Here is a 20,902-nt window from a genome sequence, read left to right on the forward strand (position 1 = left end):
GTCTTCTCCAACCATTAAGTAGAAGTCCAACACGCTGTCCATTGCGCCACAGAGTCAGTTATATAATATGAGGTTGAGGCGGTCAGGCCGCTCCTGCTTCCGCCTCTCACATTCCGAGAGCCGCGGCGGCAGTCTGCACCGATCACCCTCCAATGGATCCGGCTCCAGCCGCTTTTTGTGGGCCTGGTGCAAGAACAGTCGCGTCTGACTCCACATCAGAAGACTGCGTGTTTTGAACCAGGTTGAAATCACAGCATTTTCACTGTGGCTCAGGGTCCTGCCGACTGATTTTAGATCGGGACAGTGTTTTAGCGATGGGATGTTCAGTGTTTGTGCAACAATATCAAAATTAAATTTGACACATTAATAAGCTTTTTGTTCTGTTACTTTCTATTTACACCCTCTCCAGTTTTATGTAGAAACAGTTAACAATGTTTAAGGGATGTGGTGTGCAGTGTTTGTGGAATCAGTGTAATTAAATTTGATACTTTCATCTGTTCCTTCTCCAACCCAGACTCTTATCATTAGATTTGTACCTTCACCCTGTTTAAAATAGGTTACTCAGTGATAGAAATAAATCAGTAACAACCCCGAAACCTCAGCGGGTATATTTGTTCCAATACCTTGTGATGGTCTCGATTTCCATTCAAATTTTCAATCAGCAAATCCCAACGGGTGTTTTGGGTTTGACAAACTAATTTAAGTACTTGACTGGTTCCTGGAAATGATCCAATGGAGATTTCCTTACCCTTACAGATATAGAAATAAATACATTCCATCATTTCACAAATGACAGTTGTGTAAATAACTATATCGCGATATCCAACATGGAAAAGCAGCTCTTCATGTTCATCAAAAAAATTCCACATTTTATTGTATTAATCCACTTACGTTTCAATGTAGAACATATATTCAGAGCATCCCTCTAAACTTAAAGAATGGTAAAACAATTGCAGATTTTACAAACACATAACACGCTATCGTATACGTAAGATTAAGGCCTACTTTGTGAAAGTTGTATTCTAATTGTCTTTATGATGTTAAGAAAAATATTTCTAGATGTACATCCCCAACTTAACGGAGAAACTAAGATGTAAACCAAAAGGATTTTTCAAAAACTATTTGGGGCGATATGATCAGTTCCCCTTCTCCTTTCTTTAATTGTTACCTTTTGCTAATTGTTCATCTTGATCCGTTTGCTTCATTTTTTCCTCAGTCATTGATGGTGAATTTTCTATCTGTTAACGTTTTTAAATATTTGATTTGTTTGTTCCCTTCCTCTTGACTTGTGATTTGTTGATATCCATGTAAAAGTCTGAAACAGAAATGTGTTTATATTCAGGCGTGACTCTGAAGTGTGAGACTGAGAGGTGATGCCGGATGTGTGACCGAGAGAACAACTGCTGGAGGCGGAACTGTCCGTGACCTAACATACCCCGTGTGGCATTGCACATAGTCGGTCGGATGACAATGTTTTATATTGACTGAACGGCGATGTGTACAACACACAACGGATTTTAATGCTGCTTTAACTCCACAAAGTATAATCACCATAAATGACCAAAATCTCAGATCAGTTCGAATTGAATTACTGTTGGTGAGGGGAGTTTGTACATTGGAAGGAGTTTATACATTTACAGCTCCAGGTAAACCTGCAAACCTCCCTCACCTGTAGGTTACGTCACCATGAGGTGTCGACCTTTCTTTGCGCTTCTGGTCTTCTGAAGTGTGATTGAACCTGACCAAAAGTTTCCTATAATTAGTGAGGAAGGAAGGTATCAGTGTAAATGGGAGATATAAACGTGGATATTTCACTGGGTACCATGGGAACCTGATACACTGCTCATTCCAGTTATTGGTCCAGCAGGAAACAGAAATCATTCTCTTCAACTGTACTCGCCCGAAGGAAAAGGAAACAAACAAAACTGCTCAGTTCTTTGTTTTAGCTTCTTCTGTTGGTTTACGTTCACTCACCGAGAAAGTGACAGAGAGACTGAGAGATTGGATTGGCTTTTTCACTTTATAATCAATTATACTTTGTACTTATTGTTAGAGACGGTTCCATCCCAACAATCCTGTGCCTGACCTTCTCATTGATACTCAGATGTGTTCAAAATGAGTTTCAACCAATTTTACAAAAGCTGAACAGCGAAAACTGCTCCGAAACCAGCTTCGCTTCGCAACTCTTCATGGTGATTCGGTTGCTGGTTGTAAGTAAAGAAGTTTGTACAATCAGCCCTCTGGAGCAATATCCTCAAAAGGTGTTTCGGACACATTGTATGAGAGGTCCGCCTGTACAGTGCAGGAACACTTAGATACTGCAGATCTGGAATCCTTTCCTTGTTGGCTCCGCAACTAATACAAATACCGCTCTGTGTTATTTTGTTGCTTAATTCACAAATTGGGTAAATATCACAAAATGCCCCGACCAAACGGGCACTTTGAGCAGCTCAGCCACGGAGCCAAATCAAACTGCAACTTCACCACCTCCTCTCACTGATACCTGTCAGATACCCGCCACTGTCTGGTGGAGTTTGAGGCCGTTTGGTACATTTCTATATCTCTTGTCTATTTCGCTGTGTTCACTGACACTGTCTGCATCTCTCGCTGTGTTCATCTCTCTGTGTCAATCTGTGGGTTGATTCTGAATGAAAAATGAAATAAAACAGATCAGTCAACAGCTGGGCCAGTGGCGCAATGGATAACGCGTCTGACTACGGATCAGAAGATTGTAGGTTCGACTCCTACCTGGCTCGGATTTATGCAAATTTCCCTCTGACACTGGGGAACTCAGAATCAAACATCATAATAAAATATTGTTTATGGTGAATCAGCAAAGAATAATTTTCAATCAGTTATGTACAGAATGAAACTGTGACCACAACGTGTTTCCAACACGCCGCCTTTTAAGTTGATGTCAGGCTCGCTAACATTACAGCACGAGGTGTGGGCACCGCACTGATAACCTTCAGGTGTATCCGGGCCTTTCAGACACTTCGTGTGACACAAGAGCTTTCCAATCCCCGCCAGCTCCTGGACACCGAGACTTCCGTTCGAAGCAGCATTCACCGCCAGGACCGCTATCCCGCTCCCTTTGTCGGTCTGCATAAAATCCGATGCTAAAATTACAAAGTAGGACGGACAGTATCTGGAAAACAGTTAAACTTTCAGTGTTCAGACTTTGGTGAGAGCTGTGAACAGGACTTTGGGTAAATATAAATTGGGTGTGGATTAGGAGTTAGCTGTTCTGTTATAAACTGTGGGTGTGGAGATATGAGTGTGATGTTTATATATGAACTGTGGGTGTGTATATATGAGTGTGATGTTTATATATGAACTGTGGGTGTCTATATATGAGTGTGATGTTTATATATGAACTGTGGGTGTCTATATATGAGTGCGATGTTTATATATGAACTGTGGGTGTCTATATATGAGTGCGATGTTTATATATGAACTGTGGGTGTGTATATATGATTGCGATGTTTATATATGAACTGTGGGTGTGTATATATGAGTGCGATGTTTATCTATGAACTGTGGGTGTGTATATATGAGTGTGATGTTTATATATGAACTGTGGGTGTGTATATATGAGTGTGATGTTTATCTATGAACTGTGGGTGTGTATATATGAGTGTGATGTTTATATATGAACTGTGGGTGTGTATATATGAGTGTGATGTTTATCTATGAACTGTGGGTGTGTATATATGATTGCGATGTTTATATATGAAATGTGGGTGTGTATATATGAGTGCGATGTTTATATATGAACTGTGGGTGTGTATATATGAGTGCGATGTTTATATATGAACTGTGGGTGTGTATATATCAGTGTGATGTTTATCTATGAACTGTGGGTGTGTATATATGAGTGTGATGTTTATATATGAAGTGCGGATTGACCGGGAGGGGCAATTCCTCCTGGGGTTATATTTTCTTCCAACATAAGGACACAAAGTTCAATTTGCAGTGGGGCGGTAATCGCTCAGTTGGGAGGGCGTTAGACTAAAGATCTAAAGATCTCGGGTTTCACAAGTTTGAGTTATTTTGTTTCTGCCTCTTTGAATCCCAGAATCATAGAATGGTAACAGCACGGAAGGAGGCCATTCGGCACGTCGAGTCCGTGCTGGCCCTCTGCAAGAGCAATCCAGCTTGTCACAACCCCCTCCCCACCACTCCTCCAGTTTACCCGTAGCCCTGCATTTTTTTCCCTTCAAGTACTTATCCAATTCTCTTTTGAAAGCCACGATTGAATCTGCCTACAGCACTCACTTAGGCAGTGAGTTCCAGATCTTAACCACTCGCTGTGCAAAAGCGTTTTTCCTCATGTTGACTTTGATTCTTTTGCAATCACCATAAATCTTTGTCCTCTGGTTCTTGACCCTTCCGCCCATGGGAGCAGTTTCTCTCGATCCACTCTGTCTAGAATCTTCATGTTTTTAAAAACATCGATGAAATATCCTCTCAACATTCTCTGCTCTCAGGAGAACAACCCCAGCTTCTCCAGTCTATCCACGTAACTGAAGTCCTTCATTCCTGGAACCTTTCTAATAAATCTGTTCTGCACCTTCTCAAAGGCCTTCACATCCTTCCTAAAGTGCGGTGCCAAGAACTGGACACAATACTGCAGTTGTGGCCGAACCAGTGTTTTATAAAGGTTCATCATAACTTCCTTCCTTATGTACTCTATGCCTCTATTTGTGAAGCCCGCGATCCTGTGTGCTTCTTTAACCGCTTTCTCAATCTGCCCGGCCATCTTTAAAGATTTGTTCACATGAACCCCCAGATTTCTCGGTTCCTGCAGCTCCTTTCGAATTGTGCCCTTCAGTTTATTTCTCCTCTCCTCGTTCTTCCACCAAAATGTATCGCTTCGCACTTCTTTGCGTTAAATTTCATCTGCCATGTTTCTGCCCATTCCACCAACCTGTCTTTGTCCTGTCACTCTCCTCCTCACTGTTGTTGGACTGGAAAAATACGCTTGTGAACCCAGATCCAAAACCTCCAGCCTCCCCTCACCTAACCTGATATATATATAATAAAGAATGATTAGCCACTCCTATCCTCACAAAAATTCGATAGTTAAATCGCACATGTCGCATTGAGGTAGCAGCAAAGCATGATGGGATACTTGACCATTATGGGAGCAGTTCGTAACCCACACTGTAAGAGCTGACAAAGGCAGGTTTGTTGGATTTATGGCCACCCCCTCGATTATCTCCAGAGCACACTAAGGAATGTTTACTCAAGGACATTGTTTATCCTAACTAACTCACTTGGGATGATTAAGGGAGAAGCGGTGGATATCTCCAAGGTCACCCCAGCACAAAAGGGAGTGAGGGATGAGCTGGTCAGGACTTGTGAAGACCCCCGCCCAGTCTCAATATCTGGGACTTATGTGTTTACTGATAAGGGCCCTCCTCAGGAATGTGAGATGTTTAATGTCATGGGACGACCCAAGGTAGCCCCTGACAAATGAGTGGCAGACTATACCACCCAATGAAACCCACTGTAGTTACGTAAACATGTACCCTCACCTTTAACAGCAGGTGGGTGTTGCTTATTGAAAGGTATAAACATGCTTGTAGTGCTGATGTTCCTTTGAGAGTTAGTCACGAGCTTGAGGAAGCTGACCACTCTCCCTTTGTGCACAAAGTTTTCTAATAAACTTTAACTTTGTCAGCAGTTCTGTCTCCGTCTGGTTTTGCTCCAAAAATTCGAGTCTAACAGTTGGTGTCAGAAGTGGGATACTGCGCTGCAGGTAGGCTAACGGATCCTGTATTGGAGGGTACGTGGTATAGTGAAACAGGATAGCCCTGTACTCCAGATGGGGGGTGCCCCTGCATAAAGCCCTCGAGGGTGAGGCCGGTAGCCTATGGTAGGGGCTCGGCTCATCATTGGAGACAGGATTGGCAGTGGCACTTGCCGCAGTATTAAAATTATCCACGTAGTAAAATTCCTCACGGAGACCACGGATTGACGGAATTGACTCGACCTGTAGGTATATAAGATATAGTGTAAGTGTTTGTTTGCTTGGAGTATAAGTTTATGCCGTTATTCCGATACAGTATAAGGTTGGATTTTGAGAGTCACGTGGTGATCGACACGGACAAGGGTGGTGGTTTATCTCAAACACCGAACCTGAGCCTGAATTAAGAGGACCAAGTCCCACGTGACGGCCAGGATTAAGTAGGCGAAGGGAACGACAACCACCACAGGATCGTGATCCGGGGACCAGTGAGTGTGTATAAATTAGACTATAAGGTGATACGTTTGTGCCGATTAAAGTATAAGATTAGAGTAAAATAAATTAAAGTATAAGATAGAGCATAAGGATATACGTAATGATTGACATGAGTAACGAGGGGAAACCCCTTCCTCCGGACGTCCCGGCTCTGCCCACCAGTGTCTCTGTTGTAAAACGAGTCCAAGAGGCTAATTTAAAATATCAAAGTGCAATGATCAGGAACGGATGGAAGGAAACGAGTCCAGTCGTCGATCAAATAAAGTGGTGGGCGGGACACAAGGCTGCTAAACAAATTAATTATGGTACCGTTCTGCTCGCTAGTTGGGCAGATCAGACAGGATATTTAATCGTGGACAAATGGGGGAGACCGTCTTCTCTCCAGGACTTTTTGAGACCTGTACAAGAGGCTAAAGTTCGAGTTTGCAGCCTTTTGGATCTGGAAGTGCCAGCAACGGAGGAGTTAGACGATTTACAGGAATGTGGGGGGAATTGTTAAGGCAATGGAGGCTCTGCAGCACAAAACGCCGCAGCCTGAGTGCCTCCCGAATACAACCGTATCTGCCCTTCGGCACCGGTACAACCTGGAAATGGGGAGCCGAAACCCCTGGCCCCTGTCCGAGTAAATCCAAACCCAGCCGGAGGGGCAGCAAATGGGTAAATGGGAGGCAGGGGCACATTGGGGGGAATCTCAGCCTTTAACACCACAGGAGAGATCCAGCCTGATCCTTCTCATTCCCGACCTGAAGTGATATAATCCCATTGTCGACGTATGGGCAAAGATACAAAGCGCCGCCCGACATTTTAACCTGTCCATAAAGGACATAAAAGATATCATTGAGATTAAGTGCCTCTCTGCTGTCTTTGGGGCGTTGCCCCCTTGGGATTTGCAAGTCCCAGCCACTATGGTCGAGTATGACACCCAATTTGAAGCTCTAAAGACCTGGGTTCAAGATGGATTGGGTAACGGCACTGCCACCTGGACAGAACTCACGACTCCACGACAAAACCCTGGGGAAGACCCCAGTGCGTATATTGACCGGGTAATTGAACGGTATGAACATTGGGGACAGACCAACGGCATCCCCGCCAACCACAACGATCCAAGATTTATAGATAGCTTAATTCGGGGACTGGATAAACTATACCAAACAGCGCTTAGGATGGGGGCCAGTCCACAGGCCATTGAGGCAGGGCTTCGGGAATGGACTCGTCGGCTTTTCGGGTTCTATCTGACAGACACCCACACTCACCGCCAGGGCCACACCCTATCCGTCCTGCCGTGAATCCCGCACCACACTAGCCCAAAAATTAAAACAGAACCGGTAGCAGTAGCCCGAGAGGATCGTGCCTGCTATAATTGCCAGGAAACAGGCCATTTATATCGAGATTGCCCCGTGAAAATGAAACCATGAACCAATTGTGGGCGCCCGGGGCATAGCCAAGCCACGTGTTACGGAAAGGGTGGGGGGAAGGGGAGGACAGGGGCCCCGGGGAACCCCTCAGGGGTCACAAAGACCAACAAAGGGAGGGGTTATCCGACCGTGAATTGGAGGGACTGCGAGCTCTCCTCCTCCCATCTTCCCCTCATCAAGGATTGGACACCACGGCCTCCTCCGTCGGAGGACCGGGGGCCACCCGCCCGTGTCTAAACGTACTGTTAGGAGGCCGGCAGTATTGTGCTCTTTTATACACGGGAGCCTCGGTGTCGATAACCGACTCAGATTTTCCTACCGTGAACAAAAAAATACATATCAGCGGGGTTAGTGGGGAGAGCGTGATCCTTCGCCAGAGCATTCCAATCCCCCTACAGCTATCCCCCGGGCCAGGCTCTGGGAAGGTCCCAATAACCAGGGTCTGATTTTGGGAATGGACATCTTGCACCAGATAGAGGCGAACCTGCCTTGAGTGACCACTCACTGCAAATAGGGGGGCCGGGAGGGGGAGGTTTCCCTTTTCAGCAGATTATACCCAACAGTGTGGGGTACAGGTCCTCCGACCGATTGAGCGTGCTTGGGCGGAGGAAGGGATATGGGGGAAAGTTTGCGCAGTTTACCCTCTCGCATGGGCTACCCACAAGCTAGATTGCGGTAGGGCACAGATGGACCCTGTCAGGGTTCACGGACCCGACCACGAGGCTCACCGGCAGTATCCCCTTCGGCCGGAGGCCCAACGTGCCGTTGAGTCAATAGTGGGAGATTTGTTAGAAACCGGGATAGTGATTGAGACCCGTTCCCGGACCAACTCCCCCGTATGGCCTGTACAAAAGCCAGATGCATCTTAGAGGCTGACCATATACTATACGGCCCTGAACAAAGTCACAGATAAACTCCACGCTCCAGTAGCAAACCCCGCTCCCATTTTAAACGGCCTCCACCCAGGCCTGTCCATATTTACGGCACTGGACATCCAAAACGGGTTCTGGACCTGTCCTCTGGACGCTGGGTCCGGGGAATGTTTTGCCTTCACTGTGCGGTCCACTCAATATACCTGGACCCGGCTGCCCCACGGATTCCACCATTCCCCCATTATTTTCCACGAGTCTGGAAAAGGCTCTCCAACCGGCAATGGTGGATGCCCGCATGCAAACCCCCGCCTGTCTCCAGTATGTCGACGACTTTCTCATCAGAAGCCCTTCACCCTCAGATCATTTAGACGCCCTAACATGTGTCTTGGAGACGCTAATCGTTGGAGGTTTTAAACTGAATCCGACTAAGGCCCAGGTGGGGCTCAGATGGGTTATCTATCTGGGTCAGATCATCTCCCCAGAAGGGAGACCGTTAACCCCCGAGGGGGTCCGAGCACTTTTACAAATGCCTGTCCCCGTCCTGCGGAGTGTAATGGGTTTGTTCAATTACTGCCTCACGTACGGAACTGACTTCACCGAATTGGCAAGTCCCTTAAACAACCTCCTAAAGGGAGGGCCCCCGGGAGAGGCGAGACTGGATTGGACACCTGAGGCAGTCGAAGCTTTTGAAATGGTCAAAATCACTTTGGCTAATGCACCTGCCCTGGGTCTCCCGGACCCTGCAAAACCCTCCCATTTGTGGAATTGGGTGGGCAATCGGGCGTATAGTGCGGTGGTGGGACAATTCCGGGACGATCACATCCGGCCGGTGGGGTACTATTCCTGCCCAATACCACCCTCTATGACAGGACAGCCTCCATATCTGGCCGCCACCGACTGTGCGGCACCGGCTGTAGAAGCAAGAGAGCCCATGGTAGGTCCCGGTAAAGTTATCCGACACACCCGTCACAGCCTCGTTAAACTCCTCACAATTGTGAATTTAAAATAAAATTGCTGGACTATAACTTGGTGTTGTAAAATTGTTTACAATTGTCAACCCCAGTCCATCACCGGCATCTCCACATCAAAACTCCTCACAGGCAGCGTAAAAACAACTTCCAATCAGAGGCGTGCGAGATGGGAGGCGTGTTTGTTCGGTAAGGGGATCCGGATCGAGGTGATAACTGACCCTCGAACGAACCCGGCGTCTTTCCTGATTGATGAAGGGACTCCTCATGATTCACGACTATTTTACGCTACTGGAGTCAGGGACCTCTCCTTACGGAACCCATAGTCCGGGCCTGTTTAGAAATGTCTGTCGACGGGTCCAGCTTTTACCACGGGGGCCGACGGGTCAACGGATGGGCCGTGGTGGGTCCGTCAGGACAGACTCTTGCTCAAGGGGCCTTGGGAACGGAGGAGGGGGGCAACTGGCAGAGATCACCGCGCTCACCAAAGCCCTCCAATTGGCGGAAGGGACAACGGCGAACATATACACTGACAGCCAGGATGCTTACTCTGTCGTCCATGACTACTCGCGTCTCTGGCAGCGACGAGGCTGTTTGACTACCTTAGGCCACTCAATTAAGCACGGCCCTGCGATCGCCGAGCTTATTCGGGCAGCGGATGGTCCCACCTTGGGGGCTGTCATTAAGATTCGGGCCCATCAGACGGAGGAGACCCCGGAAATCAGAGGGAACCGGGCTGCGAATTTGGCCGCTAAGCAGGCGGCCTTCACCCTCCCCGTGACGGCTCTTAATTCTGCAGAGGGGAAGCACAAGGGAAAGGACTAGCGAGGTAACAAGGGAGTCCCTCCTAACCGCGTACCTCTCTGAGTCCCCCGAGAATATCCACCTCTGGGTGCAAGAGGGAGCACATCAAGACGCCCAGGGGTTTTGGCCTCATGAGACCCGGTATGTGGTCCCGACAGCCCTTAGACGAGCCCTGATACAATCCGACCATGAACCCGCACACCTGGGAGGGTGCAAATTATACTACCTCATAGCTGACACCTGGTGGTGGCCCGGCCTGGCCAGGGAAATCCACGAGTCCGGACGCTTCTGTTTGCCCTGTCTCCAAACGGGAATTGCCCCCTCCCTCCCAGTGGCGGGTACAGCCATGTTTTTGTCATCATTGACCTTTTCACTCGCTGGGTGGAGGATTTCCCGACCAGGGGGAACACGGCCGAAGCAGCAGCAAAAATCCTAGCCATGGAGGTCATTCCTCGCTGGGGAGTGCCCTACCAGATAGATTCGGATCAGGGAACTCATTTCACCGGCAAGACAATGAAACAGGCTTTGGCTCTTTTGGGGGTCCGACAGCGGTTCCACATCCCCTGCCATCCTCAATCGTCTGGAATGGGAGAGGGAATGAACCGCACGCTAAAACAATCCATCAGTAAAATCATCCTGCAGACCGGTAAAGGGTGGAACACCGTCCTCCCCGCTAATCTTTGGCGATTACGGGCCACGCCAGCCAAAAGCACCGGCTTTACACCATTCGAACTAATGACTGGACGGGCCATGGTGTTACCCCAAGACGCACCCCCACTGGGCACAGGGGACACCTCCCAGTTCCAAAACACCCTCCTGACATACCAGCGTCTGCTCAGTGAGACCAACCAGGCTAACCATTTCCGGGTCCAGCATTTACAGGAGGCACACTATCTCTCTAGATGTCAGCGTCTCCCTCCTCAAGCTGATTGCTGCAGCATGAACGGATCGGACTGGATTGGAACAGGACGTGTGGAGGGGTTAACAGATGCGTAATAAATCGTTAAGAATAATGCGAATCAGCTTTCTTGTTTTTTTTTCCAGGACCAAGGTCAGAAGATCGAGTCAATTGTTTAGGATGTTATGTATCTCTCTCTCTGCCTTACAGGTACACGGGCCGGCCCCAGTATTGTCACCGCTACCGGACATATTGACTCTCCAACTATTGGTTACCCAGGCTGGAATATTTCCCTCCTCTTCATCCTCCTCTCTGTTTCTTTCCCCTTTTCCCAGGTCTATCGGACCCCTCTTCGCCTACCCCGGCCCAGCACTGGTCCCTGAACCTGGGACAGTGGCGACTTTGACAGTATGAATTGGTCTGTATCAGGGATGATAGGATTGTTGGGACTGCTGGTTTATGGGCGGGCAGCTACTGACTCGGAGTTAGAATGGTGCCGGGACGAGTTTGGTACACACACGTGCTATCTGGATGATAGCCGAGGTGGGTATGTGTTAGTTACGCTCCTTAACGTGTGCCATCTCCAGTCCGGAGTTTAGCTTCACCCCGGAAATTCCTGTACGAATTGGACATGAGGAGCTGGTGGACATACACCAGGACAACACGACCTTTTTTCAAGTGTCTGAAGACATTAGGAACGACGTATGGAACTACATCAACACGATTGCATATCCAATACCTCCATTGCCCGAACACCTGAGACAGTTACGAGAGAAGGTTGAACATTCCCAGCAGGTGTATGATACCATGGAACAGGGGAGCAAGGAGTTGAGGAAAGACATCATGTGGTGGGATGTCTTATGGGACTGGGGACTAAATGTACAGATTCACACATGGATCCGACTAATTTCCCATGTTTTGGTCATGGTGCAGTTAATACTGGTCTTTATTCTGCTATGTGTGGCATGTAAGAAATGTAAACGGGCTGTGGCAAAACATCTGGCTGGACAGGAGGTTAAAACAGCTGGTGCATGCGCCCTTCCCCCACCCGTGCTTCAGACGATTTCAGCCGCTTGTGGGAAAAATCAAGTGTGTGGGTGAGGAGAGCAGCAGGAGATTGAATCGGGAATGGTTTTAATGTAAATGACTAATTACCCTCTTTTGATGCAGACCCGGTGCCTCGACGGGCGGCCGCCTCGACAGGACTCTTGTCGGATCATATGTGACCAATAGAGGATCCCCCTGGAATAGCCAGTGGGCTGGAGAGGGGAGAGGGGGAGTAAATTAGGTTGATTATTATACAAAACCTCAGTCACTTGCGCTCTTGCTTTTCCCTGAATAATCCAATGTCCAGGTTTGGAGGGGGGACTGTTGGACTGGAAAATAGGCTTGTGAACAGAAATCCAAAACCTCCAGCCCCTCCTCACCTAACCTGATATATATATATATATTAAAGAATGATTAGCCACTCCTATCCTCACACACACAAGTAGTTAAATCGCACATGTAGCATTGAGGTAGCAGCAAAGCATGATGGGATACTTGACCATTATGGGAGCTGCTCGTAACCCACACTGTAAAAGCTGACAAAGGCAGGTTTGTTGGATTTGTGTCCACCACCTCGCTTATCTCCAGAACACACTAGGGAATGTTTATCCAAGGCCGAAAGCCGACATTGTTTATCCTAACTAGCTCACTTCAGATGATTAAGGGAGGAGCGGTGGATATCTCCAAGGTTACCCCAGCTCAAAAGGGAGTCAGATAGGAGCAGCTGCTCAGGACTTTGTGAAGACCCTTTGTGTAGTTGCAATGTCTGGGACTTGTGTTTATTGATAAGTGTCCTCCTCAGGAATGTGAGATGTTTAATGTCATGGGACGACCCAAGGTAGCACCTGACAAATGAGTGGCAGACTATACCACCCAATGAAACCCTCTGTAGTTACATAGACCTGTACCACATTCAACGGCAGGTGGGTGTTGCTTATTGAAAGGTATAAACATGCTTGTAGTGCTGACGTTCCTTTGAGAGTTAGTCACGAGCTTGAGGAAGCTGCCACTCTCCCTTTGTGCACAAGGTTTTCTAATAAACTTTAACTTGGTCAGCAGTTCCGTCTCCGTCTGGTTTTGATCCAAAAAATCGAGTCTAACAAGGCTGAGGATTGATTTAATTGAGGTGTACAAATTTATGTATGGCCGTGATTGGCTGGAGACGAAGAACCGATTTCCCGTAGCAGAGAGGTCAATAAACAAGGGGCAGGGCATAGATTTAAAGTGATTGGTAGAAGGATTATTGAGGAGCTGAGGAAGACATTTTTCACCCAGAGGGTGGTGAGTGTCTGGAATTCACTGCCTGAAAGGGTGGTAGAGGCAGAAACCCTCAACTCATTTAAAAGGTACCCGGATATGCACCTGAAGTGCCGTGACCGACAAGGCTATGGACCAAGTGCTGGAAAGTGGGATTAGGCTGGGTGGCTCATTTTCGGCTGGCGGGAACACGATGGGACGAATGGCCTCCTTCTGTGCCTAAATTTTCTATGATTCTATGATTCTAATTAACAGTAAGCAGGGTAGTTCAGGGATCATGAGAACACTACTGAAGATAAATAACTGCTGGGAACCAAGCAATGTGTCCTTGTAAACCACAGATTAGGGAAGTTCCAGCTCCAGTGACAGAGATGGATCACAACAGGGTATAAAAGTGAGGGGATACTGATGTAAGGGGCAGTTGGGACTGGAGACACCGGAGATCAAGCTCAGGGAGTCCGTGGTTCCATCCAGAGGGCTGATCTCGTCTACACGGGGGATTTGCATGTTTCGTCTGGTATGGGAGAGGAAAGAGAATTTGCTCATATATTTCTTCATGAGGTATTAAAGTTGCTGACTCTCAGACTTGTTAATTAATAAGACAATGCATTATTTCGAACCTTCCATCCCTAAGTCTCTCTGCTTCTCTACTTTTAAACTTTGTCCATTTAGTTTACATTTCATCTCATTTTTCTTCCTCTCAAAATGCATCACGTCACATTTCTCTGCATTAAATTTCACCTGGCCCATTTACTAACCCGTGGACGTCACAGTGAAGTCTCTGACACTCCTCTTCACAGTTGCCCCGGTGCCAATTTTGGCGTCATCTCGAAATCTTCACCTTGTGTCCCACATACCCAAGCTCAGATCATTCTCTGTATTGTGGTTAGCAATGGTCCCAACACTGACCCTGGGGGACACCACTGTTTACATCCCTCCAGTCTGGAGAACATCCATTAACCACTACTTACTGTTTTCTGCCCTTCACACAACTTCCTATACACACTGCCTCATTCCTTTTAATACGGTAAGTACTAATTTTATCAACAAGCCTCCTGTCCGGCATTTTACCAAAAACCCTTTCACAATCAATGTCCACAACAACCACGACATTCACTTTATCAGTAGACTTGAGTTATCTCAAATGATCCATGTTGGCTGTTCTTAGTTAATGTGTTTTTCTTACAAATGTTGAAATGTTTGCTCCACCTCATCTGGTTTGATCTGTTTCAAGACGCAACAGAAAGGTCGAGTTGTCTCCAGGAGTTTAAGATAAATTAGGTTTCAAAAATTATGTTTCAGACAATGAGGGACATCTGGGCTTCGACCCGCCCATTCGGTGCCACAACTCCCACCCCTCACACACTCCGATTGGTTGGAGGACCAACTCACCCCTCAGCCGCCCACCCCTCAAGTCAATTTCCGCTCCTCCTATTGGTCCGGAACTCTCCTTAATCACCAGGGCGGGACTAGTGTTGAGACTGACATCCTGAGGTGCAGTTCGAAAATAAATATTAATTGAACCCGCCAGTTGCAACATTTAATAAAACGAAATTAATAAAAGTTACCGAAAAAATATTTTCTGGAGTTCACCAAAGTGGTGGAGCGTCTGCGCTGTGTGTTTGTGCCGATTTAAATGACACGAAGAGCTGGGCTTTCAGTTTATTTTATTATCTTTGTTCCAAACGCGCTCTTCCTGCTTCCAATGTCTTTGTTTTCCGGCCTGATATTATGATCATCAATGGCGGCTGCAGCACCCAGCATGCAGCGCGGTTCAGATTGTGCCCTATCTGAATCAGTGGAGCCCAGTGCGCAGGCGCAGTAGTGACTCATTTCCGGTCAGTGTGTCCTGAGCATGCGCGGCCAGTCGAGGCTGCGGGAGGAGCGCGTTCGGTGCAGGTCAGAGGATCGGAGCAAGAGGCTCAATAAACCCCGGGGCCCGGGTCCGGGCTCAGGCCCAGGCTCAGGCTTTACAAACCCCGAGTGCGGCCCCAGACCCGAATATAAAACAGTGAACATTATCCCCCCCTCACTACCCGCCGGGAAATGAAGGGGAAATGGGGATCGGTCAGGGAGCGTCTGTAAATGAAGGAGAAATGGTGATCGGTCAGGGAGCGTCTGTAAATGAAGGGGAAATGGTGATCGGGCAGGGAGCGTCTGTAAATGAAGGGGAAATGGTGATCGGTCAGGGAGCGTCTGTAAATGAAGGAGAAATGGGGATCGGTCAGGGAGCGTCTGTAAATGAAGGAGAAATGGTGATCCATCAGGGAGCGTCTGTAAATGAAGGGGAAATGGTGATCGGGCAGGGAGCGTCTGTAAATGAAGGAGAAATGGTGATCGGTCAGGGAGCGTCTGTAAATGAAGGAGAAATGGTGATGGGTCAGGGAGCGTCTGTAAATGAAGGAGAAATGGTGATCGGTCAGGGAGCGTCTGTAAATGAAGGAGAAATGGAGGTCGGTCAGGGAGCGTTTGTAAATGAAGGAGAAATGGTGATCGGTCAGGGAGCGTCTGTAAATGAAGGAGAAATGGTGATCGGTCAGGGAGCGTCTGTAAATGAAGGAGAAATGGTGATCGGTCAGGGAGAGTCTGTAAATGAAGGAGAAATGGTGATCGGTCAGGGAGAGTCTGTAAATGAAGGAGAAATGGTGATCTCTATATCTTCAGTCATCCAGGGAGCTCGAGCTTTGGATGCTGTTCCTTTCCACCTAGTGGGAATCTGTCCACTCTGTACCCAAACCCACTCCTCTTTGAAGGCCTCCCATTGTTCAATTACTCTTCTGCCTGCCAATTTTTGATTCCAATCCACACGGACAAGATCCCTTTTTAACTCACTGGAATTAGCCCTCCTCCAGTTAAGAGTTTTCACATTTGACTGTCCCCTGTCCTTTTCCATAACTGTTCTAAACCGAATGAGATTATGATCACTGCTGCCCCACTGAAACATGCTCCACCTGCTCCACTTCATTCTCCACACCGAGCCCACTGCTGTACTCACACTCTCTCACACTCACACTCTCACACACTCACTCACATTCAATCTCACATTCCTCTCTCACCCTTTCACTCATGGATTCGGGCCACTGAAAGATGATGCGATGGGTTTGGATTTCAGCACAGGGAGGAGGGAGAGTGTGTGGGACGGGGATTTACAGCTTTGAGGAATGAGAGAGGAAATAATGTTCCATAGAAAGTAGAGTTGTCTGATCTGAATTTCTATCCTGTACTTACATTGATAACTTTTATGAACTCCTTTTACAGGGGAGGATTTGCAGAGGGAAACTCAAACCAAAGATCACATCAAGATCTGACAGAGTCACTCGATTCATCAGGACCTGAATATCATCGGCCTTAGAATGTGGAAGGAGAAATGTTTGTCTGTTCTATCCATGGGAGAAGGTTTCAAACATCAGTGTGAGTGGAAAAGCAACGAGACACACACACCCGAGTGAGAGTGTTCCAGTGCACTGACTGTGGAAAGAGCTTTAACCAGTTACACAGCCAGAAAAAACATCACACCATTCACAGTTGGGGGAAACCGTACACGTGTTCTGTGTGTGGACGAGGTTTCAACTGATCGTCCAACCTGGAGAGACACAAGGACACCCGGACCACGGAGAAACCGTGGAAATGCGGGGACTGTGGGAAGGGATTCAATTACCCGTCACAGCTGGAAACTCATCGACGCCGTCACACTGGGGAGAGGCCGTTCACCTGCTCCGTGTGTGGGAAGGGATTCAGTCAGTCATCCGGCCTCCTGACACACCAGCGAGTTCACACTGGGGAGAGACCTTTTAAATGTTCTGACTGTGAGAAGAGGTTTGAATGCAAAAGTAATCTGCTGAAACACCAACGCACTCACACTGGGGAGAGGCCGTTCACCTGCTCCGTGTGTGGGAAGGGATTCAATCGGTCATCACACCTTCTGTCACACCAGCGAGTTCACTCTGATGAGAGACCTTTTAAATGTTCTGACTGTGAGAAGAGATTTAAAAGCAAAATTCATCTGCTGACACACCAACGCACTCACACTGGAGAGGGGCCGTTCACCTGCTCTGCTTGTGGGAAGGGATTCACTTGGGCATCCAACCTGCTGAGACACCAGCGAGTTCACACTGGGGAGAGGCCGTTCACCTGCTCTGCGTGTGGGAAGAGATTCACTCGGTCATCACACCTTCTGTCACACCAGCGAGTGCACTCCGATGAGAGACCTTTTTAATGTTCTGACTGTGAGAAGAGATTTAAAAGCAAAATTCATCTGCTGACACACCAACGCACCCACAATGGGGAGAGACCGTTCACCTGCTCTGCGTGTGGGAAGGGATTCACTCGGTCATCCACCCTGCTGATGCACCAACGCACCCACACTGGGGAGAGGCCGTTCACCTGCTCTGCGTGTGGGAAGGGATTCACTCGGTCATCCACCCTGCTGATGCACCAATGCTCCCACACTGGGGAGAGGCCATTCTCCTGCTCTGTGTGTGGGAAGAGATTCATTCAGTCATCCAACCTGCTGAGACACCAGCGAGTTCACACTGGGGAGAGGCCGTTCTCCTGCTCCGTGTGTAAGGAGAGATTCACTCGGTCATCCCTCCTTCTGTCACACCAGCGAGTTCACACTGAGAGACCTTTAAATGTTCTGACTGTGGGAAGAGATTTAAAATCAGAAACGAACTGCTGAGACATCGATGCACTCACACTGGGGAGAGACTTTTCACCTGCTCCGTGTGTGGGAAGAGATTCACTCGATCATCCCATCTTCTGAAACATTAATACAGTCACTAATGTATCCAATCTGGCATTCAAGAGAAACAGACTTACCCAGAGAGGCGTTAGAATGTTCAACTCGCCACCACAAGGAGTAGTTAAGGCGAATAGAATGGATGCATTTACGGGGAAGCTGGATAAGCACATAGAGGAGAAGGGAATATTAGAGTTTGCTCATAGGGTTAGATGAAGAGGGGTTGGAGGAGGCTCGTCTGCAGCATAAACACCGGTATAGTCTAGTTGGGCCGAATTGCCTGTTTCTGTGATGTACATTCGATGTAAGCTCCATGTGACACAGTTTTACCAACTCACTGAATCTATCAATTTCCCTTTGTAACTTTATGCTCCCATCTACACTACTCACTGCGCCTCCTAACTCGATGTCAGCGACAAACGTGAGTGTTCGGCTCTCGATTCCTTCATCTCCCTCATTTATACATATCGGAAAAAGCTGATGCTCCAGAACTAATCACATCCGGCCAATTTGAGTACATCCCTTATTATCCCGGGCCTCTGCCTCCCACCTTCTAACCAACTCCCGACCCATTTCAATAGGTTGCCTTAAATTCCACGCACTCTAATTTTTGTTGACAGTCTCTTATGTGGTCCCTTATTGGATGCCTTTGGAAGTCAATGTCCATCTAACACCCAGAGACACTCCATTATCGAGCACGTTAGTTACATCTTCAAAAAGTTCAACGAGCTTTGTTAGACTTGACTTCCCCTTTACAAATCCATGCTGGCTCTCTCTGATTACTCCATATTTATCCAAGTGTTCAGTCATTCTTTCCCCAATAACGGATACTGGTAACTTCCCCACAACAGGCGTCAGACTGATAGGCCTAGAATTTCCAACTTTATCTCTCCGACCCATCCGAAATAATGGAGTGACATTGACAATGTTTCAATGAAAGCAACAATTCCTGAATCAAGAGAGTTTTGATCGATCATGAGTAAGCATGTACAAGTTCCTTACCTATTCCTCTTATTCCCCTGGGATGGTAAACATCAGGTCCTGGAGATTTGACAATCTTCAATCTCATTATTTTCTCCATTGCCATTATTTTATTTACACTGAATCCCCTTGATTTATTTACAGTTTTCCTCGTCTCTCTGCTATGTTCGCCTCATCCTTTTCTATGAAGACCGATGCAAAGTAAATATTTAGCAACTCTGCCATTTCCTGATTTTCAATTACAATATCACCTCCATCTGTCTTTAAGGGTCCCACATTACTCTTAGTCACCCTTTTTTCTCTTAATATACCTGTAAATACCTTGATTGTTGTCGTTATTTTCCTTCACAAGTTTTTTCTCCTTTTCCCTTTTTGGACCTCTTCGGTTTTTTCGTTTCAGCACCACAATAAACAAGACTTCGCTGTAAAGTTCAGCTCAATAGTTCTCCAATGTCAGAGCGAGAATTGTCTGAACCCCGAATTTATTTAATGTAACAAACACAAGCACACTTAATCATCGGTGTATCAACGCACTGATGGATACACAAAGATAAACACAGCGAGAAATGCAGGCAGTATCAGGATGCACAGGTAAACGGACAAGGGAAATAGACAAAGATAAAACGGTCTGTGCCTCGAACAGACAGTAACGTGTCACTGATCGATATTAGTGAGACGAGGTGGGGAACAGGTGCTGTGAATTGGTGCTGTGGTTTAGTTGGTTAAAGCATCTGTCTTGTGAACAGGCGATCCTGGGTTCAACTCCCAGCAATGTCTTGTGTTACTTATTATTTTTACCTAATTTGTGGAATTCAGCGACAAAGTCACACTTTGGAATTGGTATTTGTTGAGGTTTGAGGAGGAAACTGATATCAGAATGACTGTTCAAAAACACCATTTCATCGCACAGACAGACCTCTCATAGAATGTGTCTGTCACACTTTAATTTAAGGACACGTTCTTGTTTCTGGGCTCGTCGGGGTCAGGGTATAATTCACGATTTATGTCATAGAGGAGCGAATGGTTGTCTCCTCGACCTCCGGATAGCAGTGATAAAGTTCGAGGATACACAGAAGTGGACAGGGTGGTCGGGGTCTGGAACTCACTGTCTGAAAGGGTGGTCGAGGCAGAAAACCTCAACTCATTTCAAAAGTGCATGGATGTGCATTTGAAGTGCCGTAACCTACAGGGCTACGGACCAAGCCCTGGAAAGTGGGATTAAGCTGGATAGCTCTTCTTCGGCCGGCACAGACACGATGGGCCGAATGGCTTCCTTCTGTGCTGTAGCATTCTCTGATTCTATGATTCCGTGTGTGGGAAGGGATTCACTCAGTCATCACACGTACTGAGACACCAGGGAGTTCAAAAGTGACGACAGGAGTTGGATTCTGCTGTTAATCCCATCCAGGACTGAACCATGTTCATTCTGACAGTTGGGGTTTGTTTCTCCTGATGTTAATAAGCCCTATAACTGGGCTGGAGTTTAATATTCTGGATATCTGTTAAATAAATCAGCTTTGTTTTAAACCCTTGTTGTAGATTTTGGTCTTTCCCACCTGAGTGTTTAGCATCACCTGACTGGAGCTCAGAAAGGACAATCTGGGGGGAGGATCGTCCGGTGGGAACAGAACTTCAGCCTGGACACAGTCCTTCAGGGCCACACTGAGAGGGGCAA

The 20,902-nt window shown here is 47.3% G+C and overlaps 1 non-coding gene and 1 pseudogene across 1 annotated transcript; both read left to right on the forward strand.

Annotated features, from left to right (window-relative positions):
* The first annotated feature begins 2,683 nt into the window (after positions 1–2,683).
* Positions 2,684–2,756, forward strand: trnar-acg (transfer RNA arginine (anticodon ACG)). Its single transcript has one exon. It is a non-coding gene; the product is annotated as a tRNA-Arg (tRNA).
* Positions 2,757–17,121: 14,365 nt separating this feature from the next.
* Positions 17,122–18,532, forward strand: LOC137314980 (zinc finger protein 135-like; annotated as a pseudogene).
* Positions 18,533–20,902: the final 2,370 nt, after the last annotated feature.

Source organism: Heptranchias perlo, unplaced genomic scaffold (assembly GCF_035084215.1).
Source record: "Heptranchias perlo isolate sHepPer1 unplaced genomic scaffold, sHepPer1.hap1 HAP1_SCAFFOLD_529, whole genome shotgun sequence".
Taxonomy (NCBI): Eukaryota; Metazoa; Chordata; class Chondrichthyes; order Hexanchiformes; family Hexanchidae; genus Heptranchias; species Heptranchias perlo.